At 44.4% G+C, this 24,743-nt stretch overlaps 15 non-coding genes across 15 annotated transcripts; all 15 read left to right on the top strand.

The window, feature by feature from the left end:
- The first annotated feature begins 784 nt into the window (after positions 1-784).
- Positions 785-975, top strand: LOC141194651 (U2 spliceosomal RNA). Its single transcript, XR_012267273.1, has one exon. It is a non-coding gene; the product is annotated as a U2 spliceosomal RNA (small nuclear RNA).
- A 1,122-nt stretch (positions 976-2,097) lies between these two features.
- Positions 2,098-2,288, top strand: LOC141194652 (U2 spliceosomal RNA). Its single transcript, XR_012267274.1, has one exon. It is a non-coding gene; the product is annotated as a U2 spliceosomal RNA (small nuclear RNA).
- Positions 2,289-3,407: 1,119 nt separating this feature from the next.
- Positions 3,408-3,598, top strand: LOC141194653 (U2 spliceosomal RNA). The gene has a single exon (XR_012267275.1). It is a non-coding gene; the product is annotated as a U2 spliceosomal RNA (small nuclear RNA).
- Positions 3,599-4,720: 1,122 nt separating this feature from the next.
- On the top strand, positions 4,721-4,911 carry LOC141194655 (U2 spliceosomal RNA). Its single transcript, XR_012267277.1, has one exon. It is a non-coding gene; the product is annotated as a U2 spliceosomal RNA (small nuclear RNA).
- Positions 4,912-6,031: 1,120 nt separating this feature from the next.
- Positions 6,032-6,222, top strand: LOC141195944 (U2 spliceosomal RNA). The gene has a single exon (XR_012268515.1). It is a non-coding gene; the product is annotated as a U2 spliceosomal RNA (small nuclear RNA).
- Positions 6,223-7,341: 1,119 nt separating this feature from the next.
- LOC141194656 (U2 spliceosomal RNA) lies at positions 7,342-7,532 on the top strand. Its single transcript, XR_012267278.1, has one exon. It is a non-coding gene; the product is annotated as a U2 spliceosomal RNA (small nuclear RNA).
- A 1,119-nt stretch (positions 7,533-8,651) lies between these two features.
- Positions 8,652-8,842, top strand: LOC141196205 (U2 spliceosomal RNA). Its single transcript, XR_012268769.1, has one exon. It is a non-coding gene; the product is annotated as a U2 spliceosomal RNA (small nuclear RNA).
- Positions 8,843-9,962: 1,120 nt separating this feature from the next.
- On the top strand, positions 9,963-10,153 carry LOC141195945 (U2 spliceosomal RNA). The gene has a single exon (XR_012268516.1). It is a non-coding gene; the product is annotated as a U2 spliceosomal RNA (small nuclear RNA).
- Positions 10,154-11,272: 1,119 nt separating this feature from the next.
- Positions 11,273-11,463, top strand: LOC141194657 (U2 spliceosomal RNA). Its single transcript, XR_012267279.1, has one exon. It is a non-coding gene; the product is annotated as a U2 spliceosomal RNA (small nuclear RNA).
- Positions 11,464-12,582: 1,119 nt separating this feature from the next.
- On the top strand, positions 12,583-12,773 carry LOC141194658 (U2 spliceosomal RNA). Its single transcript, XR_012267280.1, has one exon. It is a non-coding gene; the product is annotated as a U2 spliceosomal RNA (small nuclear RNA).
- Positions 12,774-13,895: 1,122 nt separating this feature from the next.
- Positions 13,896-14,086, top strand: LOC141194659 (U2 spliceosomal RNA). Its single transcript, XR_012267281.1, has one exon. It is a non-coding gene; the product is annotated as a U2 spliceosomal RNA (small nuclear RNA).
- Positions 14,087-15,205: 1,119 nt separating this feature from the next.
- Positions 15,206-15,396, top strand: LOC141194661 (U2 spliceosomal RNA). The gene has a single exon (XR_012267283.1). It is a non-coding gene; the product is annotated as a U2 spliceosomal RNA (small nuclear RNA).
- A 6,160-nt stretch (positions 15,397-21,556) lies between these two features.
- LOC141196356 (U2 spliceosomal RNA) lies at positions 21,557-21,746 on the top strand. The gene has a single exon (XR_012268898.1). It is a non-coding gene; the product is annotated as a U2 spliceosomal RNA (small nuclear RNA).
- Positions 21,747-22,866: 1,120 nt separating this feature from the next.
- On the top strand, positions 22,867-23,057 carry LOC141194662 (U2 spliceosomal RNA). Its single transcript, XR_012267284.1, has one exon. It is a non-coding gene; the product is annotated as a U2 spliceosomal RNA (small nuclear RNA).
- Positions 23,058-24,180: 1,123 nt separating this feature from the next.
- On the top strand, positions 24,181-24,371 carry LOC141194663 (U2 spliceosomal RNA). Its single transcript, XR_012267285.1, has one exon. It is a non-coding gene; the product is annotated as a U2 spliceosomal RNA (small nuclear RNA).
- The last annotated feature ends 372 nt before the right edge of the window (positions 24,372-24,743 follow it).

The raw sequence follows: 24,743 nt of genomic DNA on the forward strand, positions 1-24,743 counted from the left end.
ACCTTTCAGTATATTGTTGCACACACACCATCTATTTAGCAAATGCCCTTGTTATCAACAGCAGCCTTTTAAACTCACCTGAGCTAACAGGTATGTGAGCTGGTTACTCTGCTGCGCTTAAAATTTCTTTTTTGGTTTGCTACAATGCCTTTTCTGAAACGTTGTCTCCCTCTGCTGGAACACTGACTTCTTTCATTTAATGCCTGCAGACTATAAAAGAGAAACCAACCCAAAAAGTTTGGTTGATTAGTCTGTGGCATTCTTTTAAACTGTTGCTTATGGCGGTCTCTGTGAGCTTCTCAGTGACATTCAGCCATCCAGGTATCCCGCCTGCAGTAGACGGAATGTGGCAATGGAACGCTGGCTGCGCGTGTCATAATAGGCTCTGAGCCTTTATATACCTGCGCACAGCAGCAGCCACCTTCAGTCTGCTGCTGGACAGCCAGCAGCAGCAGCAGCAGGAGAGGTAATTAATCAGCAACCCTCCTGCTAAGGGTAGACAGCTGCTCGTTCCACCCCCCCCCGCCTTAATTGGTTCTCCTCCCTTCCAACGGTGTTGAGGCGGGTGGGAACAGCCGGGGGTTGAGGGTACTGTGCTAAAAGAGGTGGAGTTATGCAGATCTAAAACGCGTGGATTGCAGCAGCAGCAAGCCGAAAAGTGCAGGCATGTGAGGGATCTAGAGGTTGACAGCATGTCTTCTTAACGGGAGTCCAGGTGGCCATCTCCACAAATGGACTTTTCAGAATCCTTGGGTGGCACCGTAGTCGGAAACCAATTCTGGTTATCGCTTCTCGGCCTTTTGGCTAAGATCAAGTGTAGTATCTGTTCTTATCAGTTTAATATCTGATACGTCCCCTATCTGGGGACCATATATTAAATGGATTTTTAGAACAGGGAGATGGAAAAAGAGCTTGCTCTGTCCACTCCACGCATTGACCTGGTATTGCAGTATCTCCAGGACCGGTGCACCCCTTCTTTAATGCAGTTTCTAAAATCAGAAAGAATTGAATTCAATGCTTTTTGTTCATTTTGCTTGTTTGTCGGATTTTGGGATGGACTCTTTGGCTTTGCTTTTCTTCTCCTCATTGGATTTTTCATGTTAAAAGTTGCAGAAGCCAGATGACAAGCTCATTTTGGTTCAACTTCAGCAACTGTGCATTGCATTGCCATGTAATGTAATGTAATGCAATGCTATCTATCTAGCTCTCCCTCTATACTTCCTTTTGGATAAACAGACATATTAGGCAAGCATTTTGGAGCTTTCACCTAAATAACTACAGGTGGTGAGATAAGCTGCACAATATAATTGACCTTTCAGTATATTGTTGCACACACACCATCTATTTAGCAAATGCCCTTGTTATCAACAGCAGCCTTTTAAACTCACCTGAGCTAACAGGTATGTGAGCTGGTTACTCTGCTGCGCTTAAAATTTCTTTTTTGGTTTGCTACAATGCCTTTTCTGAAACGTTGTCTCCCTCTGCTGGAACACTGACTTCTTTCATTTAATGCCTGCAGACTATAAAAGAGAAACCAACCCAAAAAGTTTGGTTGATTAGTCTATGGCATTCTTTTAAACTGTTGCTTATGGCGGTCTCTGTGAGCTTCTCAGTGACATTCAGCCATCCAGGTATCCCGCCTGCAGTAGACGGAATGTGGCAATGGAACGCTGGCTGCGCGTGTCATAATAGGCTCTGAGCCTTTATATACCTGCGCACAGCAGCAGCCACCTTCAGTCTGCTGCTGGACAGCCAGCAGCAGCAGCAGCAGGAGAGGTAATTAATCAGCAACCCTCCTGCTAAGGGTAGACAGCTGCTCGTTCCACCCCCCCCCCCCGCCTTAATTGGTTCTCCTCCCTTCCAACGGTGTTGAGGCGGGTGGGAACGGCCGGGGGTTGAGAGTACTGTGCTAAAAGAGGTGGAGTTATGCAGATCTAAAATGCGTGGATTGCAGCAGCAGCAAGCCGAAAAGTGCAGGCATGTGAGGGATCTAGAGGTTGACAGCATGTCTTCTTAACGGGAGTCCAGGTGGCCATCTCCACAAATGGACTTTTCAGAATCCTTGGGTGGCACCGTAGTCGGAAACCAATTCTGGTTATCGCTTCTCGGCCTTTTGGCTAAGATCAAGTGTAGTATCTGTTCTTATCAGTTTAATATCTGATACGTCCCCTATCTGGGGACCATATATTAAATGGATTTTTAGAACAGGGAGATGGAAAAAGAGCTTGCTCTGTCCACTCCACGCATTGACCTGGTATTGCAGTATCTCCAGGACCGGTGCACCCCTTCTTTAATGCAGTTTCTAAAATCAGAAAGAATTGAATTCAATGCTTTTTGTTCATTTTGCTTGTTTGTCGGATTTTGGGATGGACTCTTTGGCTTTGCTTTTCTTCTCCTCATTGGATTTTTCATGTTAAAAGTTGCAGAAGCCAGATGACAAGCTCATTTTGGTTCAACTTCAGCAACTGTGCATTGCATTGCCATGTAATGTAATGTAATGCAATGCTATCTATCTAGCTCTCCCTCTATACTTCCTTTTGGATAAACAGACATATTAGGCAAGCATTTTGGAGCTTTCACCTAAATAACTACAGGTGGTGAGATAAGCTGCACAATATAATTGACCTTTCAGTATATTGTTGCACACACACCATCTATTTAGCAAATGCCCTTGTTATCAACAGCAGCCTTTTAAACTCACCTGAGCTAACAGGTATGTGAGCTGGTTACTCTGCTGCGCTTAAAATTTCTTTTTTGGTTTGCTACAATGCCTTTTCTGAAACGTTGTCTCCCTCTGCTGGAACACTGACTTCTTTCATTTAATGCCTGCAGACTATAAAAGAGAAACCAACCCAAAAAGTTTGGTTGATTAGTCTGTGGCATTCTTTTAAACTGTTGCTTATGGCGGTCTCTGTGAGCTTCTCAGTGACATTCAGCCATCCAGGTATCCCGCCTGCAGTAGACGGAATGTGGCAATGGAACGCTGGCTGCGCGTGTCATAATAGGCTCTGAGCCTTTATATACCTGCGCACAGCAGCAGCCACCTTCAGTCTGCTGCTGGACAGCCAGCAGCAGCAGCAGCAGGAGAGGTAATTAATCAGCAACCCTCCTGCTAAGGGTAGACAGCTGCTCGTTCCACCCCCCCCCGCCTTAATTGGTTCTCCTCCCTTCCAACGGTGTTGAGGCGGGTGGGAACAGCCGGGGGTTGAGGGTACTGTGCTAAAAGAGGTGGAGTTATGCAGATCTAAAACGCGTGGATTGCAGCAGCAGCAAGCCGAAAAGTGCAGGCATGTGAGGGATCTAGAGGTTGACAGCATGTCTTCTTAACGGGAGTCCAGGTGGCCATCTCCACAAATGGACTTTTCAGAATCCTTGGGTGGCACCGTAGTCGGAAACCAATTCTGGTTATCGCTTCTCGGCCTTTTGGCTAAGATCAAGTGTAGTATCTGTTCTTATCAGTTTAATATCTGATACGTCCCCTATCTGGGGACCATATATTAAATGGATTTTTAGAACAGGGAGATGGAAAAAGAGCTTGCTCTGTCCACTCCACGCATTGACCTGGTATTGCAGTATCTCCAGGACCGGTGCACCCCTTCTTTAATGCAGTTTCTAAAATCAGAAAGAATTGAATTCAATGCTTTTTGTTCATTTTGCTTGTTTGTCGGATTTTGGGATGGACTCTTTGGCTTTGCTTTTCTTCTCCTCATTGGATTTTTCATGTTAAAAGTTGCAGAAGCCAGATGACAAGCTCATTTTGGTTCAACTTCAGCAACTGTGCATTGCATTGCCATGTAATGTAATGTAATGCAATGCTATCTATCTAGCTCTCCCTCTATACTTCCTTTTGGATAAACAGACATATTAGGCAAGCATTTTGGAGCTTTCACCTAAATAACTACAGGTGGTGAGATAAGCTGCACAATATAATTGACCTTTCAGTATATTGTTGCACACACACCATCTATTTAGCAAATGCCCTTGTTATCAACAGCAGCCTTTTAAACTCACCTGAGCTAACAGGTATGTGAGCTGGTTACTCTGCTGCGCTTAAAATTTCTTTTTTGGTTTGCTACAATGCCTTTTCTGAAACGTTGTCTCCCTCTGCTGGAACACTGACTTCTTTCATTTAATGCCTGCAGACTATAAAAGAGAAACCAACCCAAAAAGTTTGGTTGATTAGTCTATGGCATTCTTTTAAACTGTTGCTTATGGCGGTCTCTGTGAGCTTCTCAGTGACATTCAGCCATCCAGGTATCCCGCCTGCAGTAGACGGAATGTGGCAATGGAACGCTGGCTGCGCGTGTCATAATAGGCTCTGAGCCTTTATATACCTGCGCACAGCAGCAGCCACCTTCAGTCTGCTGCTGGACAGCCAGCAGCAGCAGCAGCAGGAGAGGTAATTAATCAGCAACCCTCCTGCTAAGGGTAGACAGCTGCTCGTTCCACCCCCCCCCCCCGCCTTAATTGGTTCTCCTCCCTTCCAACGGTGTTGAGGCGGGTGGGAACGGCCGGGGGTTGAGAGTACTGTGCTAAAAGAGGTGGAGTTATGCAGATCTAAAATGCGTGGATTGCAGCAGCAGCAAGCCGAAAAGTGCAGGCATGTGAGGGATCTAGAGGTTGACAGCATGTCTTCTTAACGGGAGTCCAGGTGGCCATCTCCACAAATGGACTTTTCAGAATCCTTGGGTGGCACCGTAGTCGGAAACCAATTCTGGTTATCGCTTCTCGGCCTTTTGGCTAAGATCAAGTGTAGTATCTGTTCTTATCAGTTTAATATCTGATACGTCCCCTATCTGGGGACCATATATTAAATGGATTTTTAGAACAGGGAGATGGAAAAAGAGCTTGCTCTGTCCACTCCACGCATTGACCTGGTATTGCAGTATCTCCAGGACCGGTGCACCCCTTCTTTAATGCAGTTTCTAAAATCAGAAAGAATTGAATTCAATGCTTTTTGTTCATTTTGCTTGTTTGTCGGATTTTGGGATGGACTCTTTGGCTTTGCTTTTCTTCTCCTCATTGGATTTTTCATGTTAAAAGTTGCAGAAGCCAGATGACAAGCTCATTTTGGTTCAACTTCAGCAACTGTGCATTGCATTGCCATGTAATGTAATGTAATGCAATGCTATCTATCTAGCTCTCCCTCTATACTTCCTTTTGGATAAACAGACATATTAGGCAAGCATTTTGGAGCTTTCACCTAAATAACTACAGGTGGTGAGATAAGCTGCACAATATAATTGACCTTTCAGTATATTGTTGCACACACACCATCTATTTAGCAAATGCCCTTGTTATCAACAGCAGCCTTTTAAACTCACCTGAGCTAACAGGTATGTGAGCCGGTTACTCTGCTGCGCTTAAAATTTCTTTTTTGGTTTGCTACAATGCCTTTTCTGAAACGTTGTCTCCCTCTGCTGGAACACTGACTTCTTTCATTTAATGCCTGCAGACTATAAAAGAGAAACCAACCCAAAAAGTTTGGTTGATTAGTCTGTGGCATTCTTTTAAACTGTTGCTTATGGCGGTCTCTGTGAGCTTCTCAGTGACATTCAGCCATCCAGGTATCCCGCCTGCAGTAGACGGAATGTGGCAATGGAACGCTGGCTGCGCGTGTCATAATAGGCTCTGAGCCTTTATATACCTGCGCACAGCAGCAGCCACCTTCAGTCTGCTGCTGGACAGCCAGCAGCAGCAGCAGCAGGAGAGGTAATTAATCAGCAACCCTCCTGCTAAGGGTAGACAGCTGCTCGTTCCACCCCCCCCCCGCCTTAATTGGTTCTCCTCCCTTCCAACGGTGTTGAGGCGGGTGGGAACAGCCGGGGGTTGAGGGTACTGTGCTAAAAGAGGTGGAGTTATGCAGATCTAAAACGCGTGGATTGCAGCAGCAGCAAGCCGAAAAGTGCAGGCATGTGAGGGATCTAGAGGTTGACAGCATGTCTTCTTAACGGGAGTCCAGGTGGCCATCTCCACAAATGGACTTTTCAGAATCCTTGGGTGGCACCGTAGTCGGAAACCAATTCTGGTTATCGCTTCTCGGCCTTTTGGCTAAGATCAAGTGTAGTATCTGTTCTTATCAGTTTAATATCTGATACGTCCCCTATCTGGGGACCATATATTAAATGGATTTTTAGAACAGGGAGATGGAAAAAGAGCTTGCTCTGTCCACTCCACGCATTGACCTGGTATGGCAGTATCTCCAGGACCGGTGCACCCCTTCTTTAATGCAGTTTCTAAAATCAGAAAGAATTGAATTCAATGCTTTTTGTTAATTTTGCTTGTTTGTCGGATTTTGGGATGGACTCTTTGGCTTTGCTTTTCTTCTCCTCATTGGATTTTTCATGTTAAAAGTTGCAGAAGCCAGATGACAAGCTCATTTTGGTTCAACTTCAGCAACTGTGCATTGCATTGCCATGTAATGTAATGTAATGCAATGCTATCTATCTAGCTCTCCCTCTATACTTCCTTTTGGATAAACAGACATATTAGGCAAGCATTTTGGAGCTTTCACCTAAATAACTACAGGTGGTGAGATAAGCTGCACAATATAATTGACCTTTCAGTATATTGTTGCACACACACCATCTATTTAGTAAATGCCCTTGTTATCAACAGCAGCCTTTTAAACTCACCTGAGCTAACAGGTATGTGAGCTGGTTACTCTGCTGCGCTTAAAATTTCTTTTTTGGTTTGCTACAATGCCTTTTCTGAAACGTTGTCTCCCTCTGCTGGAACACTGACTTCTTTCATTTAATGCCTGCAGACTATAAAAGAGAAACCAACCCAAAAAGTTTGGTTGATTAGTCTGTGGCATTCTTTTAAACTGTTGCTTATGGCGGTCTCTGTGAGCTTCTCAGTGACATTCAGCCATCCAGGTATCCCGCCTGCAGTAGACGGAATGTGGCAATGGAAGGCTGGCTGCGCGTGTCATAATAGGCTCTGAGCCTTTATATACCTGCGCACAGCAGCAGCCACCTTCAGTCTGCTGCTGGACAGCCAGCAGCAGCAGCAGCAGGAGAGGTAATTAATCAGCAACCCTCCTGCTAAGGGTAGACAGCTGCTCGTTCCACCCCCCCCCCGCCTTAATTGGTTCTCCTCCCTTCCAACGGTGTTGAGGCGGGTGGGAACAGCCGGGGGTTGAGGGTACTGTGCTAAAAGAGTGGAGTTATGCAGATCTAAAACGCGTGGATTGCAGCAGCAGCAAGCCGAAAAGTGCAGGCATGTGAGGGATCCAGAGGTTGACAGCATGTCTTCTTAACGGGAGTCCAGGTGGCCATCTCCACAAATGGACTTTTCAGAATCCTTGGGTGGCACCGTAGTCGGAAACCAATTCTGGTTATCGCTTCTCGGCCTTTTGGCTAAGATCAAGTGTAGTATCTGTTCTTATCAGTTTAATATCTGATACGTCCCCTATCTGGGGACCATATATTAAATGGATTTTTAGAACAGGGAGATGGAAAAAGAGCTTGCTCTGTCCACTCCACGCATTGACCTGGTATTGCAGTATCTCCAGGACCGGTGCACCCCTTCTTTAATGCAGTTTCTAAAATCAGAAAGAATTGAATTCAATGCTTTTTGTTCATTTTGCTTGTTTGTCGGATTTTGGGATGGACTCTTTGGCTTTGCTTTTCTTCTCCTCATTGGATTTTTCATGTTAAAAGTTGCAGAAGCCAGATGACAAGCTCATTTTGGTTCAACTTCAGCAACTGTGCATTGCATTGCCATGTAATGTAATGTAATGCAATGCTATCTATCTAGCTCTCCCTCTATACTTCCTTTTGGATAAACAGACATATTAGGCAAGCATTTTGGAGCTTTCACCTAAATAACTACAGGTGGTGAGATAAGCTGCACAATATAATTGACCTTTCAGTATATTGTTGCACACACACCATTTATTTAGCAAATGCCCTTGTTATCAACAGCAGCCTTTTAAACTCACCTGAGCTAACAGGTATGTGAGCTGGTTACTCTGCTGCGCTTAAAATTTCTTTTTTGGTTTGCTACAATGCCTTTTCTGAAACGTTGTCTCCCTCTGCTGGAACACTGACTTCTTTCATTTAATGCCTGCAGACTATAAAAGAGAAACCAACCCAAAAAGTTTGGTTGATTAGTCTGTGGCATTCTTTTAAACTGTTGCTTATGGCGGTCTCTGTGAGCTTCTCAGTGACATTCAGCCATCCAGGTATCCCGCCTGCAGTAGACGGAATGTGGCAATGGAACGCTGGCTGTGCGTGTCATAATAGGCTCTGAGCCTTTATATACCTGCGCACAGCAGCAGCCACCTTCAGTCTGCTGCTGGACAGCCAGCAGCAGCAGCAGCAGGAGAGGTAATTAATCAGCAACCCTCCTGCTAAGGGTAGACAGCTGCTCGTTCCACCCCCCCCCGCCTTAATTGGTTCTCCTCCCTTCCAACGGTGTTGAGGCGGGTGGGAACAGCCGGGGGTTGAGGGTACTGTGCTAAAAGAGGTGGAGTTATGCAGATCTAAAACGCGTGGATTGCAGCAGCAGCAAGCCGAAAAGTGCAGGCATGTGAGGGATCTAGAGGTTGACAGCATGTCTTCTTAACGGGAGTCCAGGTGGCCATCTCCACAAATGGACTTTTCAGAATCCTTGGGTGGCACCGTAGTCGGAAACCAATTCTGGTTATCGCTTCTCGGCCTTTTGGCTAAGATCAAGTGTAGTATCTGTTCTTATCAGTTTAATATCTGATACGTCCCCTATCTGGGGACCATATATTAAATGGATTTTTAGAACAGGGAGATGGAAAAAGAGCTTGCTCTGTCCACTCCACGCATTGACCTGGTATTGCAGTATCTAAAGGACCGGTGCACCCCTTCTTTAATGCAGTTTCTAAAATCAGAAAGAATTGAATTCAATGCTTTTTGTTCATTTTGCTTGTTTGTCGGATTTTGGGATGGACTCTTTGGCTTTGCTTTTCTTCTCCTCATTGGATTTTTCATGTTAAAAGTTGCAGAAGCCAGATGACAAGCTCATTTTGGTTCAACTTCAGCAACTGTGCATTGCATTGCCATGTAATGTAATGTAATGCAATGCTATCTATCTAGCTCTCCCTCTATACTTCCTTTTGGATAAACAGACATATTAGGCAAGCATTTTGGAGCTTTCACCTAAATAACTACAGGTGGTGAGATAAGCTGCACAATATAATTGACCTTTCAGTATATTGTTGCACACACACCATCTATTTAGCAAATGCCCTTGTTATCAACAGCAGCCTTTTAAACTCACCTGAGCTAACAGGTATGTGAGCTGGTTACTCTGCTGCGCTTAAAATTTCTTTTTTGGTTTGCTACAATGCCTTTTCTGAAACGTTGTCTCCCTCTGCTGGAACACTGACTTCTTTCATTTAATGCCTGCAGACTATAAAAGAGAAACCAACCCAAAAAGTTTGGTTGATTAGTCTGTGGCATTCTTTTAAACTGTTGCTTATGGCGGTCTCTGTGAGCTTCTCAGTGACATTCAGCCATCCAGGTATCCCGCCTGCAGTAGACGGAATGTGGCAATGGAACGCTGGCTGCGCGTGTCATAATAGGCTCTGAGCCTTTATATACCTGCGCACAGCAGCAGCCACCTTCAGTCTGCTGCTGGACAGCCAGCAGCAGCAGCAGCAGGAGAGGTAATTAATCAGCAACCCTCCTGCTAAGGGTAGACAGCTGCTCGTTCCACCCCCCCCCCGCCTTAATTGGTTCTCCTCCCTTCCAACGGTGTTGAGGCGGGTGGGAACAGCCGGGGGTTGAGGGTACTGTGCTAAAAGAGGTGGAGTTATGCAGATCTAAAACGCGTGGATTGCAGCAGCAGCAAGCCGAAAAGTGCAGGCATGTGAGGGATCTAGAGGTTGACAGCATGTCTTCTTAATGGGAGTCCAGGTGGCCATCTCCACAAATGGACTTTTCAGAATCCTTGGGTGGCACCGTAGTCGGAAACCAATTCTGGTTATCGCTTCTCGGCCTTTTGGCTAAGATCAAGTGTAGTATCTGTTCTTATCAGTTTAATATCTGATACGTCCCCTATCTGGGGACCATATATTAAATGGATTTTTAGAACAGGGAGATGGAAAAAGAGCTTGCTCTGTCCACTCCACGCATTGACCTGGTATGGCAGTATCTCCAGGACCGGTGCACCCCTTCTTTAATGCAGTTTCTAAAATCAGAAAGAATTGAATTCAATGCTTTTTGTTAATTTTGCTTGTTTGTCGGATTTTGGGATGGACTCTTTGGCTTTGCTTTTCTTCTCCTCATTGGATTTTTCATGTTAAAAGTTGCAGAAGCCAGATGACAAGCTCATTTTGGTTCAACTTCAGCAACTGTGCATTGCATTGCCATGTAATGTAATGTAATGCAATGCTATCTATCTAGCTCTCCCTCTATACTTCCTTTTGGATAAACAGACATATTAGGCAAGCATTTTGGAGCTTTCACCTAAATAACTACAGGTGGTGAGATAAGCTGCACAATATAATTGACCTTTCAGTATATTGTTGCACACACACCATCTATTTAGCAAATGCCCTTGTTATCAACAGCAGCCTTTTAAACTCACCTGAGCTAACAGGTATGTGAGCTGGTTACTCTGCTGCGCTTAAAATTTCTTTTTTGGTTTGCTACAATGCCTTTTCTGAAACGTTGTCTCCCTCTGCTGGAACACTGACTTCTTTCATTTAATGCCTGCAGACTATAAAAGAGAAACCAACCCAAAAAGTTTGGTTGATTAGTCTGTGGCATTCTTTTAAACTGTTGCTTATGGCGGTCTCTGTGAGCTTCTCAGTGACATTCAGCCATCCAGGTATCCCGCCTGCAGTAGACGGAATGTGGCAATGGAAGGCTGGCTGCGCGTGTCATAATAGGCTCTGAGCCTTTATATACCTGCGCACAGCAGCAGCCACCTTCAGTCTGCTGCTGGACAGCCAGCAGCAGCAGCAGCAGGAGAGGTAATTAATCAGCAACCCTCCTGCTAAGGGTAGACAGCTGCTCGTTCCACCCCCCCCCCGCCTTAATTGGTTCTCCTCCCTTCCAACGGTGTTGAGGCGGGTGGGAACAGCCGGGGGTTGAGGGTACTGTGCTAAAAGAGTGGAGTTATGCAGATCTAAAACGCGTGGATTGCAGCAGCAGCAAGCCGAAAAGTGCAGGCATGTGAGGGATCCAGAGGTTGACAGCATGTCTTCTTAACGGGAGTCCAGGTGGCCATCTCCACAAATGGACTTTTCAGAATCCTTGGGTGGCACCGTAGTCGGAAACCAATTCTGGTTATCGCTTCTCGGCCTTTTGGCTAAGATCAAGTGTAGTATCTGTTCTTATCAGTTTAATATCTGATACGTCCCCTATCTGGGGACCATATATTAAATGGATTTTTAGAACAGGGAGATGGAAAAAGAGCTTGCTCTGTCCACTCCACGCATTGACCTGGTATTGCAGTATCTCCAGGACCGGTGCACCCCTTCTTTAATGCAGTTTCTAAAATCAGAAAGAATTGAATTCAATGCTTTTTGTTCATTTTGCTTGTTTGTCGGATTTTGGGATGGACTCTTTGGCTTTGCTTTTCTTCTCCTCATTGGATTTTTCATGTTAAAAGTTGCAGAAGCCAGATGACAAGCTCATTTTGGTTCAACTTCAGCAACTGTGCATTGCATTGCCATGTAATGTAATGTAATGCAATGCTATCTATCTAGCTCTCCCTCTATACTTCCTTTTGGATAAACAGACATATTAGGCAAGCATTTTGGAGCTTTCACCTAAATAACTACAGGTGGTGAGATAAGCTGCACAATATAATTGACCTTTCAGTATATTGTTGCACACACACCATCTATTTAGCAAATGCCCTTGTTATCAACAGCAGCCTTTTAAACTCACCTGAGCTAACAGGTATGTGAGCTGGTTACTCTGCTGCGCTTAAAATTTCTTTTTTGGTTTGCTACAATGCCTTTTCTGAAACGTTGTCTCCCTCTGCTGGAACACTGACTTCTTTCATTTAATGCCTGCAGACTATAAAAGAGAAACCAACCCAAAAAGTTTGGTTGATTAGTCTGTGGCATTCTTTTAAACTGTTGCTTATGGCGGTCTCTGTGAGCTTCTCAGTGACATTCAGCCATCCAGGTATCCCGCCTGCAGTAGACGGAATGTGGCAATGGAACGCTGGCTGCGCGTGTCATAATAGGCTCTGAGCCTTTATATACCTGCGCACAGCAGCAGCCACCTTCAGTCTGCTGCTGGACAGCCAGCAGCAGCAGCAGCAGGAGAGGTAATTAATCAGCAACCCTCCTGCTAAGGGTAGACAGCTGCTCGTTCCACCCCCCCCCGCCTTAATTGGTTCTCCTCCCTTCCAATGGTGTTGAGGCGGGTGGGAACAGCCGGGGGTTGAGGGTACTGTGCTAAAAGAGGTGGAGTTATGCAGATCTAAAACGCGTGGATTGCAGCAGCAGCAAGCCGAAAAGTGCAGGCATGTGAGGGATCTAGAGGTTGACAGCATGTCTTCTTAACGGGAGTCCAGGTGGCCATCTCCACAAATGGACTTTTCAGAATCCTTGGGTGGCACCGTAGTCGGAAACCAATTCTGGTTATCGCTTCTCGGCCTTTTGGCTAAGATCAAGTGTAGTATCTGTTCTTATCAGTTTAATATCTGATACGTCCCCTATCTGGGGACCATATATTAAATGGATTTTTAGAACAGGGAGATGGAAAAAGAGCTTGCTCTGTCCACTCCACGCATTGACCTGGTATTGCAGTATCTCCAGGACCGGTGCACCCCTTCTTTAATGCAGTTTCTAAAATCAGAAAGAATTGAATTCAATGCTTTTTGTTCATTTTGCTTGTTTGTCGGATTTTGGGATGGACTCTTTGGCTTTGCTTTTCTTCTCCTCATTGGATTTTTCATGTTAAAAGTTGCAGAAGCCAGATGACAAGCTCATTTTGGTTCAACTTCAGCAACTGTGCATTGCATTGCCATGTAATGTAATGTAATGCAATGCTATCTATCTAGCTCTCCCTCTATACTTCCTTTTGGATAAACAGACATATTAGGCAAGCATTTTGGAGCTTTCACCTAAATAACTACAGGTGGTGAGATAAGCTGCACAATATAATTGACCTTTCAGTATATTGTTGCACACACACCATCTATTTAGCAAATGCCCTTGTTATCAACAGCAGCCTTTTAAACTCACCTGAGCTAACAGGTATGTGAGCTGGTTACTCTGCTGCGCTTAAAATTTCTTTTTTGGTTTGCTACAATGCCTTTTCTGAAACGTTGTCTCCCTCTGCTGGAACACTGACTTCTTTCATTTAATGCCTGCAGACTATAAAAGAGAAACCAACCCAAAAAGTTTGGTTGATTAGTCTGTGGCATTCTTTTAAACTGTTGCTTATGGCGGTCTCTGTGAGCTTCTCAGTGACATTCAGCCATCCAGGTATCCCGCCTGCAGTAGACGGAATGTGGCAATGGAACGCTGGCTGCGCGTGTCATAATAGGCTCTGAGCCTTTATATACCTGCGCACAGCAGCAGCCACCTTCAGTCTGCTGCTGGACAGCCAGCAGCAGCAGCAGCAGGAGAGGTAATTAATCAGCAACCCTCCTGCTAAGGGTAGACAGCTGCTCGTTCCACCCCCCCCCCCCGCCTTAATTGGTTCTCCTCCCTTCCAACGGTGTTGAGGCGGGTGGGAACAGCCGGGGGTTGAGGGTACTGTGCTAAAAGAGGTGGAGTTATGCAGATCTAAAACGCGTGGATTGCAGCAGCAGCAAGCCGAAAAGTGCAGGCATGTGAGGGATCTAGAGGTTGACAGCATGTCTTCTTAACGGGAGTCCAGGTGGCCATCTCCACAAATGGACTTTTCAGAATCCTTGGGTGGCACCGTAGTCGGAAACCAATTCTGGTTATCGCTTCTCGGCCTTTTGGCTAAGATCAAGTGTAGTATCTGTTCTTATCAGTTTAATATCTGATACGTCCCCTATCTGGGGACCATATATTAAATGGATTTTTAGAACAGGGAGATGGAAAAAGAGCTTGCTCTGTCCACTCCACGCATTGACCTGGTATTGCAGTATCTCCAGGACCGGTGCACCCCTTCTTTAATGCAGTTTCTAAAATCAGAAAGAATTGAATTCAATGCTTTTTGTTCATTTTGCTTGTTTGTCGGATTTTGGGATGGACTCTTTGGCTTTGCTTTTCTTCTCCTCATTGGATTTTTCATGTTAAAAGTTGCAGAAGCCAGATGACAAGCTCATTTTGGTTCAACTTCAGCAACTGTGCATTGCATTGCCATGTAATGTAATGTAATGCAATGCTATCTATCTAGCTCTCCCTCTATACTTCCTTTTGGATAAACAGACATATTAGGCAAGCATTTTGGAGCTTTCACCTAAATAACTACAGGTGGTGAGATAAGCTGCACAATATAATTGACCTTTCAGTATATTGTTGCACACACACCATCTATTTAGCAAATGCCCTTGTTATCAACAGCAGCCTTTTAAACTCACCTGAGCTAACAGGTATGTGAGCTGGTTACTCTGCTGCGCTTAAAATTTCTTTTTTGGTTTGCTACAATGCCTTTTCTGAAACGTTGTCTCCCTCTGCTGGAACACTGACTTCTTTCATTTAATGCCTGCAGACTATAAAAGAGAAACCAACCCAAAAAGTTTGGTTGATTAGTCTGTGGCATTCTTTTAAACTGTTGCTTATGGCGGTCTCTGTGAGCTTCTCAGTGACATTCAGCCATCCAGGTATCCCGCCTGCAGTAGACGGAATGTGGCAATGGAACGCTGGCTGCGCGTGTCATAATAGGCTCTGAGCCTTTATATACCTGCGCACAGCAGCAGCCACCTTCAGTCTGCTGCTGGACAGCCAGCAGCAGCAGCAGCAGGAGAGGTAATTAATCAGCAACCCTCCTGCTAAGGGTAGACAGCTGCTCGTTCCACCCCCCCCCGCCTTAATTGGTTCTCCTCCCTTCCAACGGTGTTGAGGCGGGTGGGAACAGCCGGGGGTTGAGGGTACTGTGCTAAAAGAGGTGGAGTTATGCAGATCTAAAACGCGTGGATTGCAGCAGCAGCAAGCCGAAAAGTGCAGGCATGTGAGGGATCTAGAGGTTGACAGCATGTCTTCTTAACGGGAGTCCAGGTGGCCATCTCCACAAATGGACTTTTCAGAATCCTTGGGTGGCACCCTAGTCGGAAACCAATTCTGGTTATCGCTTCTCGGCCTTTTGGCTAAGATCAAGTGTAGTATCTGTTCTTATCAGTTTAATATCTGATACGTCCCCTATCTGGGGACCATATATTAAATGGATTTTTAGAACAGGGAGATGGAAAAAGAGCTTGCTCTGTCCACTCCACGCATTGACCTGGTATTGCAGTATCTCCAGGACCGGTGCACCCCTTCTTTAATGCAGTTTCTAAAATCAGAAAGAATTGAATTCAATGCTTTTTGTTCATTTTGCTTGTTTGTCGGATTTTGGGATGGACTCTTTGGCTTTGCTTTTCTTCTCCTCATTGGATTTTTCATGTTAAAAGTTGCAGAAGCCAGATGACAAGCTCATTTTGGTTCAACTTCAGCAACTGTGCATTGCATTGCCATGTAATGTAATGTAATGCAATGCTATCTATCTAGCTCTCCCTCTATACTTCCTTTTGGATAAACAGACATATTAGGCAAGCATTTTGGAGCTTTCACCTAAATAACTACAGGTGGTGAGATAAGCTGCACAATATAATTGACCTTTCAGTATATTGTTGCACACACACCATCTATTTAGCAAATGCCCTTGTTATCAACAGCAGCCTTTTAAACTCACCTGAGCTAACAGGTATGTGAGCTGGTTACTCTGCTGCGCTTAAAATTTCTTTTTTGGTTTGCTACAATGCCTTTTCTGAAACGTTGTCTCCCTCTGCTGGAACACTGACTTCTTTCATTTAATGCCTGCAGACTATAAAAGAGAAACCAACCCAAAAAGTTTGGTTGATTAGTCTGTGGCATTCTTTTAAACTGTTGCTTATGGCGGTCTCTGTGAGCTTCTCAGTGACATTCAGCCATCCAGGTATCCCGCCTGCAGTAGACGGAATGTGGCAATGGAACGCTGGCTGCGCGTGTCATAATAGGCTCTGAGCCTTTATATACCTGCGCACAGCAGCAGCCACCTTCAGTCTGCTGCTGGACAGCCAGCAGCAGCAGCAGCAGGAGAGGTAATTAATCAGCAACCCTCCTGCTAAGGGTAGACAGCTGCTCGTTCCACCCCCCCCCGCCTTAATTGGTTCTCCTCCCTTCCAACGGTGTTGAGGTGGGTGGGAACAGCCGGGGGTTGAGGGTACTGTGCTAAAAGAGGTGGAGTTATGCAGATCTAAAACGCGTGGATTGCAGCAGCAGCAAGCCGAAAAGTGCAGGCATGTGAGGGATCTAGAGGTTGACAGCATGTCTTCTTAACGGGAGTCCAGGTGGCCATCTCCACAAATGGACTTTTCAGAATCCTTGGGTGGCACCGTAGTCGGAAACCAATTCTGGTTATCGCTTCTCGGCCTTTTGGCTGCGATCGTATGACTGTACCTTGATTGGTGCGAGTCTCCTGGAGGAATCCGGACCCTTTTGTGGAGGATTTTCTGCTTTTTCCTGTGGTATTCCATACCGACAGAATCCAAGATGTCTTTTGTGAAGAACACCATCCGTTTGTCCGTGGATCCATCTGACCAGAACAAGAACAACGTGGTTTTCATTGTCCAAGACATCGTTGAAGGCAAAGCTGGAGCAAGACGTTCTGAGATCTTCAGTGTCAACGAATTTTCACGTCAAGGTAATTATGACGTTACCTTTATGGACCAGGATGTTTGCCTTAATGTCTTTGAATGGCTCCGTGGTCACTCTAGTGACCCCTGCTTGGAAGGAGTTAGATGGAAACCTTTGTTTGGTCTGCAAGAAAAGGAGGTGACTGTGACTGTCTATAACCCTTTTACAGACCCTGAGCTGCTGGAGTGCTTCCTCTCTCGCTACTGTGAATATGTGCGGAAGGGAGTGAAGCAAGTCAATTGTCTAGGAATCTTTAACTGTCAGTATAAATTCCGTGTGAAATTGAAAAGGGATCCTGACAGTGTGGGGGGCTTTAGACACCCTCCATCAAATTTTTCCGTTGCAGGCCATAGAGGTTTCCTCTTTTACCCAGGCCAGCCCATGTTTTGCCGTAGATGCTTTTCTTTCGGACATACCATGGTAACATGCCTTAAAGGGCAGTGTTGCCGAAATTGCAGAAAGGAGGGGCATATGGCCAACCAGTGTCCAGAGGCCAAGTCCTGTGATGTCTGTGGGAGTAGTGATCACATGTATAAGGACTGTCCTATGAGTGCACCTAGACGTTCTGATAAAGAACAGAAGGAGGAGGAGCTAGAGAGGAGGCAGATGGCAAGCGCACTGAAAGTGCTGGAAAGATTGGAGAGGGAGGAGAGAGAGGGAAGGAGGCGGGAAACTGGTAGAGCCTCTCCCTCTACGGCGCCAGAGGAGGTGTCCCTGAGACCATGTTCTTCTTCTGCTGAAGAAATGAGGAAGAAGCGGAGGGAAGAAAAGGAGTTCTGGAGGGAAGTGGCAAAGGTGGAGAAAAAGGCAGTGTCTGAGAGAATATCTAGGAAAGTGGTGGAGGCAGAGCTGCCTGAGATGATGACTTTTGGAGAGGCAATGGACGCAACAGGATGTGAAGTGCAAATCTCGGAACCCGACAGTCCTGAACACCCTTCGGGTCCTGAAAACATTGAAGATTTTTCTTCGGAGGATGATAGGGGTGCAAAGAAGAGTCGTAGGGAGGATGGTGGGGGCAGTGATGATGCAGATTTTAGTGAGCCTCAGAGGAAGATCAGAACTGCCAGAATGAGGAGTGTGGGTGGTGAAGCCAGCGGGTCGGAAACCAGCTGTTCTGTTCTGATGGCGGAGGAGGATAGTGGTGGTGCTGGATAGTGTCACCATATAATATTGTAAATGTTTTTTCTTTTTGTCCTCTTGTGAGCTTTGGTTTAGGCCAAAGGCTATTTCTTTGTGTAATTGGTGAAGGAGTAGAAGTATTATGGGATTTACCATAGTGTCCCAAAACGTAAGAGTGTTTAAAAGTAAAGTAAGAAGAGCTGCTATTTTTGAGTTTTTAGCTATGCAAAATGCATCTATTTTTTGTTTACAAGAATGTGGGGTAGTGGATGGTGTGAAAGGGGATGAATGGTCTTATGGAGCGTCTGTGTGGTCGGGGAGTGCATGTAATAAGAATGATGGTGTGGGTATTTTGGTTAAAGGAAGGGAGGTTGTTTTGAGTGATTATTTGGTTATTGAGGTGGGGAGATGTATCCTTGCTAATTTTGTATACAAGAATGTAAAGTTTTGTGTTATTAATGTTTATGCGCCAGTTGAAAAAAATGAGCGCAAAAATTTATTTGAAAAAATTAAGCTTTTTGTTCCAGGAAGAATACCTGTGGTAATTGTGGGTGATATGAACTGTGATGTGGGGAGAGTGAATGTGGATGTGTCTGGGAAAGCATTATTGGAGTTAGTGAATGATTTTGGGTTGTGTGATATGCAGCGGGTGTGTAACATGAATCCTTTGTTGAACACTTTCTTTTCTGAGAGTGGTAGGGTACAATCCAGATTGGATTATTGTTTTATTTCTAAAAATATGGTTTCTGTTAATTATAGGCAGGAAAACGTTCTTTTTTCAGATCATGTGTGTATGTTGTGTGAGTTGGATATAAAAGTTGATGGAGTGTTTGGGAGAGGATTGTGGAAGTTAAATGTTAAACTGTTAGAGAATGAAGATGTGAGAAAGGAGTATGAAAGGCGGTATGAAGAATGGTGTAAGCATAAAAATGAGTTTGGGAATGTTTGTGAGTGGTGGGACTGGGTGAAGAAACAAACAAAAATGTTCTTTAAAAATTTAGGATACAAGTATGCAGCAATTAAAAGAGAGAGTTTTGTTAAACTGAACGCGCGGTTGAGCGTTTTGTATAAGTTAAGGGAAGGAGGAGTTGAGGTGGAGGAGGATATTTTAGAGGTAAAAAAGGAGATTAGTGAGTTTTTGTTGGAGAGAGGGAGAAGCATAGTGTTTAGGGCAAAGATTGATAAGATGGAGCAGGATGAGAAATGTTCTCGGTTTTTCTTTAAAAAAGTTTTTGGAAAGAAACAGAGTATGAGCGTGGTGTATGGAGCAGATGGAAGTGAGGTGAGTGGAGAGGATATGTGTGAAGAGGTGGCTAAGTTTTATGAGGATCTGTATGCAGTGAAACAGAGGGATGAATGTTTGGAGAATGATGTTTTGAGTGTGTTAGAGAGTAAGTTGAGTGAAGCAGAAAGAGAGAGAGTGATGGGTGAGGTGACTGGTGATGAGGTATGGAAGGTTATGTGTAGTATGGCTTTGAATAAGACGCCGGGGGAGGATGGCCTCCCAGTAGAATTTTATCGTGTGATGTGGGGTGTGATTGGTAAGGACTTTGTGGATGTATGTAAGTATATGTGGGGAAACATGGAGGTGACTGAGAGTATGCGTGCAGGTATGGTTGTGTTAATTCCTAAGAAAGGGGATTTGAAAAGTCTTAGGAATTGGAGGCCAATAACTTTACTTAATTGTGATTATAAAATCTATGCAAAACTTATGGCTAATAGGATGCGTGATGTTATAGAGAGTGTGATTGGGGATGAGCAGTGTTGTGCGATACCTGGGAGGCGGATTCATGAGTGTGTGTGTATGTTAAGAGATTGTCTATGGGATTGCATGGGTCGTAAGAAGAGTGTATTTTTGTTAAGTTTGGATTTTGAAAAGGCTTATGATAGGTTGTCGCATGGTTTTTTGTTCAGAGTGTTGTTAAAAATGGGTTTTCCGGCTGATTTTGTTGGGCGAGTGAGAAGTTTGTATACGGGTGTTTATAGCTGTGTTTTAATGAATGGGTATGTGGGTAGGAAAGTGAATGTCTTTTCGGGTGTGCGACAGGGGTGTCCTTTGTCCCCTGTAGCATTTATTTGTGCAATTGAGCCATTGTTGTGTATGCTGAGGAAAGATAAGGTAATTCGTGGTGTGCAAGTGCCGGGAGGTGGAGGAAAAGAATGGAAGGTGAGTGGTTATATGGATGACGTGTGTGTATTATGTGATTCAGAATGTTCGGTGAGGCGGGTGAAGTTGTTAGTGTCTATTTTTTGTGGTGCTTCTGCGTTTAAAGTGAATTGGGAAAAGAGTGAGTGTAAGGGTTTTGGAGGCGGAAGTTTAAGTAGGGATGTAGGTGTGAATGTAGTGAATGGACCTATTAAAGTGTTGGGTGTGAAGTTTTCAGAGAGTTTGGATGGGAAAGAAAGTTGGGATGATGCGAAAGGAAAAGTTGAGCAGAAGTTGAATTTTTGGAAATTGAGGAGTTTATCCTTTTTTGGGAAGATTTTAATTGTTAAGAGTGTGGTGTTGCCAATATTTTTATATATTGCGGTAGTATTTCCACCAGGATATATGTGTATGAGAAGCTTGAATAGAATTTTATTTGTTTTTTTGTGGAACTCGAAAATGGAGAGAGCTAGGAGAGAAATTTTGGTTAAAAGAGTGGAAAAAGGTGGTTTGGGTTTTCCGAATTTGGACGTGTTTTTTGGTGTGAATATCGTTGTGTTTGTTTTGAAAGTGATTAGGGCGGATGGAAAGTTTTCATGTATGAGTAGGTATTTATTTGGAGCGTATTTGTTTCGTTTAAAGTGGCGAGAAAGGAATTTGCGATGTCCGATTGCTTTTGAGGTGCCTGTATGGTATGTGTGGGTTTATAAGTTTTTGGTGAGGTATGAACTGTGTGATGCAGATGTGAGATTGCTGGAGAATAAGAAGGCTGTGTATAGGATGATTGAATGTAGAGAGGTAGAATGTGGAATAAATATGGTTAGGGGTGGTGATGTGCAGAAGGTTTGGAAGAAAGTGCGGATGAGTGGTATGACCAACAAACAGAGTGAGGTGGTGTGGCAGTCTTTACATGGAGTATTACCTGTGAGAGAGTTTCAGAGGAATAGAGGTTTGGTGAGGAGTGAAATGTGTCCAAGAAATGGCTGTGGTGGAAGGGAAAGTGTGTTGCATGTTTTTTGGAATTGCCAGTATGCTAGAGATGTGATTGGGAGAATGGGGCCTTTGTGTAAAGAATTGTGTGGTGTGAATTTGTTGTCTTTTGAGTTGTTTATGTTTGGTTTGGGAATATGTGATGGGACGAAGGAAAGAGTCTTGTGGTTGATGCTTGCATGTATAAAGGAAGTGTTATGGGATGTGAGGAATGTGTATGTGTTTAAAAGGAAGGAAATTGCTGTAAAGGATAGTGTGAAGGTGATTTTGGGGAAGATGTATGTGTGTTTCCTATGGGACAAAAAGAGGAGAGGGGAAGTGGATGCGGAGGGAATATGGAAAGTTAAAAAGTGGAGATATATTGTTAGTACCTCTTGATTTTTGTTATTGTTGTTTTTGAAATATGAAATAAATATTTCCGATGATGATGGGGACAGCAAATTGCGTATTGGATTTGACGCAGCTGCTTTGATGGAATTTTCCTTTGTCTGGTTTCCATAGACTGTGGAATTTCCTCGTCTGAGGAGAAAAAAAAAAAAAAAAAAATCTGTTCTTATCAGTTTAATATCTGATACGTCCCCTATCTGGGGACCATATATTAAATGGATTTTTAGAACAGGGAGATGGAAAAAGAGCTTGCTCTGTCCACTCCACGCATTGACCTGGTATTGCAGTATCTCCAGGACCGGTGCACCCCTTCTTTAATGCAGTTTCTAAAATCAGAAAGAATTGAATTCAATGCTTTTTGTTCATTTTGCTTGTTTGTCGGATTTTGGGATGGACTCTTTGGCTTTGCTTTTCTTCTCCTCATTGGATTTTTCATGTTAAAAGTTGCAGAAGCCAGATGACAAGCTCATTTTGGTTCAACTTCAGCAACTGTGCATTGCATTGCCATGTAATGTAATGTAATGCAATGCTATCTATCTAGCTCTCCCTCTATACTTCCTTTTGGATAAACAGACATATTAGGCAAGCATTTTGGAGCTTTCACCTAAATAACTACAGGTGGTGAGATAAGCCTCACAATATAATTGACCTTTCAGTATATTGTTGCACACACACCATCTATTTAGCAAATGCCCTTGTTATCAACAGCAGCCTTTTAAACTCACCTGAGCTAACAGGTATGTGAGCTGGTTACTCTGCTGCGCTTAAAATTTCTTTTTTGGTTTGCTACAATGCCTTTTCTGAAACGTTGTCTCCCTCTGCTGGAACACTGACTTCTTTCATTTAATGCCTGCAGACTATAAAAGAGAAACCAACCCAAAAAGTTTGGTTGATTAGTCTGTGGCATTCTTTTAAACTGTTGCTTATGGCGGTCTCTGTGAGCTTCTCAGTGACATTCAGCCATCCAGGTATCCCGCCTGCAGTAGACGGAATGTGGCAATGGAACGCTGGCTGCGCGTGTCATAATAGGCTCTGAGCCTTTATATACCTGCGCACAGCAGCAGCCACCTTCAGTCTGCTGCTGGACAGCCAGCAGCAGCAGCAGCAGGAGAGGTAATTAATCAGCAACCCTCCTGCTAAGGGTAGACAGCTGCTCGTTCCACCCCCCCCCCGCCTTAATTGGTTCTCCTCCCTTCCAACGGTGTTGAGGCGGGTGGGAACAGCCGGGGGTTGAGGGTACTGTGCTAAAAGAGGTGGAGTTATGCAGATCTAAAACGCGTGGATTGCAGCAGCAGCAAGCCGAAAAGTGCAGGCATGTGAGGGATCTAGAGGTTGACAGCATGTCTTCTTAACGGGAGTCCAGGTGGCCATCTCCACAAATGGACTTTTCAGAATCCTTGGGTGGCACCGTAGTCGGAAACCAATTCTGGTTATCGCTTCTCGGCCTTTTGGCTAAGATCAAGTGTAGTATCTGTTCTTATCAGTTTAATATCTGATACGTCCCCTATCTGGGGACCATATATTAAATGGATTTTTAGAACAGGGAGATGGAAAAAGAGCTTGCTCTGTCCACTCCACGCATTGACCTGGTATTGCAGTATCTCCAGGACCGGTGCACCCCTTCTTTAATGCAGTTTCTAAAATCAGAAAGAATTGAATTCAATGCTTTTTGTTCATTTTGCTTGTTTGTCGGATTTTGGAATGGACTCTTTGGCTTTGCTTTTCTTCTCCTCATTGGATTTTTCATGTTAAAAGTTGCAGAAGCCAGATGACAAGCTCATTTTGGTTCAACTTCAGCAACTGTGCATTGCATTGCCATGTAATGTAATGTAATGCAATGCTATCTATCTAGCTCTCCCTCTATACTTCCTTTTGGATAAACAGACATATTAGGCAAGCATTTTGGAGCTTTCACCTAAATAACTACAGGTGGTGAGATAAGCCTCACAATATAATTGACCTTTCAGTATATTGTTGCACACACACCATCTATTTAGCAAATGCCCTTGTTATCAACAGCAGCCTTTTAAACTCACCTGAGCTAACAGGTATGTGAGCTGGTTACTCTGCTGCGCTTAAAATTTCTTTTTTGGTTTGCTACAATGCCTTTTCTGAAACGTTGTCTCCCTCTGCTGGAACACTGACTTCTTTCATTTAATGCCTGCAGACTATAAAAGAGAAACCAACCCAAAAAGTTTGGTTGATTAGTCTGTGGCATTCTTTTAAACTGTTGCTTATGGCGGTCTCTGTGAGCTTCTCAGTGACATTCAGCCATCCAGGTATCCCGCCTGCAGTAGACGGAATGTGGCAATGGAACGCTGGCTGCGCGTGTCATAATAGGCTCTGAGCCTTTATATACCTGCGCACAGCAGCAGCCACCTTCAGTCTGCTGCTGGACAGCCAGCAGCAGCAGCAGCAGGAGAGGTAATTAATCAGCAACCCTCCTGCTAAGGGTAGACAGCTGCTCGTTCCACCCCCCCCCCCCCGCCTTAATTGGTTCTCCTCCCTTCCAACGGTGTTGAGGCGGGTGGGAACAGCCGGGGGTTGAGGGTACTGTGCTAAAAGAGGTGGAGTTATGCAGATCTAAAACGCGTGGATTGCAGCAGCAGCAAGCCGAAAAGTGCAGGCATGTGAGGGATCTAGAGGTTGACAGCATGTCTTCTTAACGGGAGTCCAGGTGGCCATCTCCACAAATGGACTTTTCAGAATCCTTGGGTGGCACCGTAGTCGGAAACCAATTCTGGTTATCGCTTCTCGGCCTTTTGGCTAAGATCAAGTGTAGTATCTGTTCTTATCAGTTTAATATCTGATACGTCCCCTATCTGGGGACCATATATTAAATGGATTTTTAGAACAGGGAGATGGAAAAAGAGCTTGCTCTGTCCACTCCACGCATTGACCTGGTATTGCAGTATCTCCAGGACCGGTGCACCCCTTCTTTAATGCAGTTTCTAAAATCAGAAAGAATTGAATTCAATGCTTTTTGTTCATTTTGCTTGTTTGTCGGATTTTGGGATGGACTCTTTGGCTTTGCTTTTCTTCTCCTCATTGGATTTTTCATGTTAAAAGTTGCAGAAGCCAGATGACAAGCTCATTTTGGTTCAACTTCAGCAACTGTGCATTGCATTGCCATGTAATGTAATGTAATGCAATGCTATCTATCTAGCTCTCCCTCTATACTTCCTTTTGGATAAACAGACATATTAGGCAAGCATTTTGGAGCTTTCACCTAAATAACTACAGGTGGTGAGATAAGCTGCACAATATAATTGACCTTTCAGTATATTGTTGCACACACACCATCTATTT

Source organism: Phyllobates terribilis, unplaced genomic scaffold (genome assembly GCF_046119375.1).
Source record: "Phyllobates terribilis strain yellow unplaced genomic scaffold, ASM4611937v1 Scaffold_74__1_contigs__length_7073193, whole genome shotgun sequence".
NCBI classification, from domain to species: Eukaryota; Metazoa; Chordata; class Amphibia; order Anura; family Dendrobatidae; genus Phyllobates; species Phyllobates terribilis.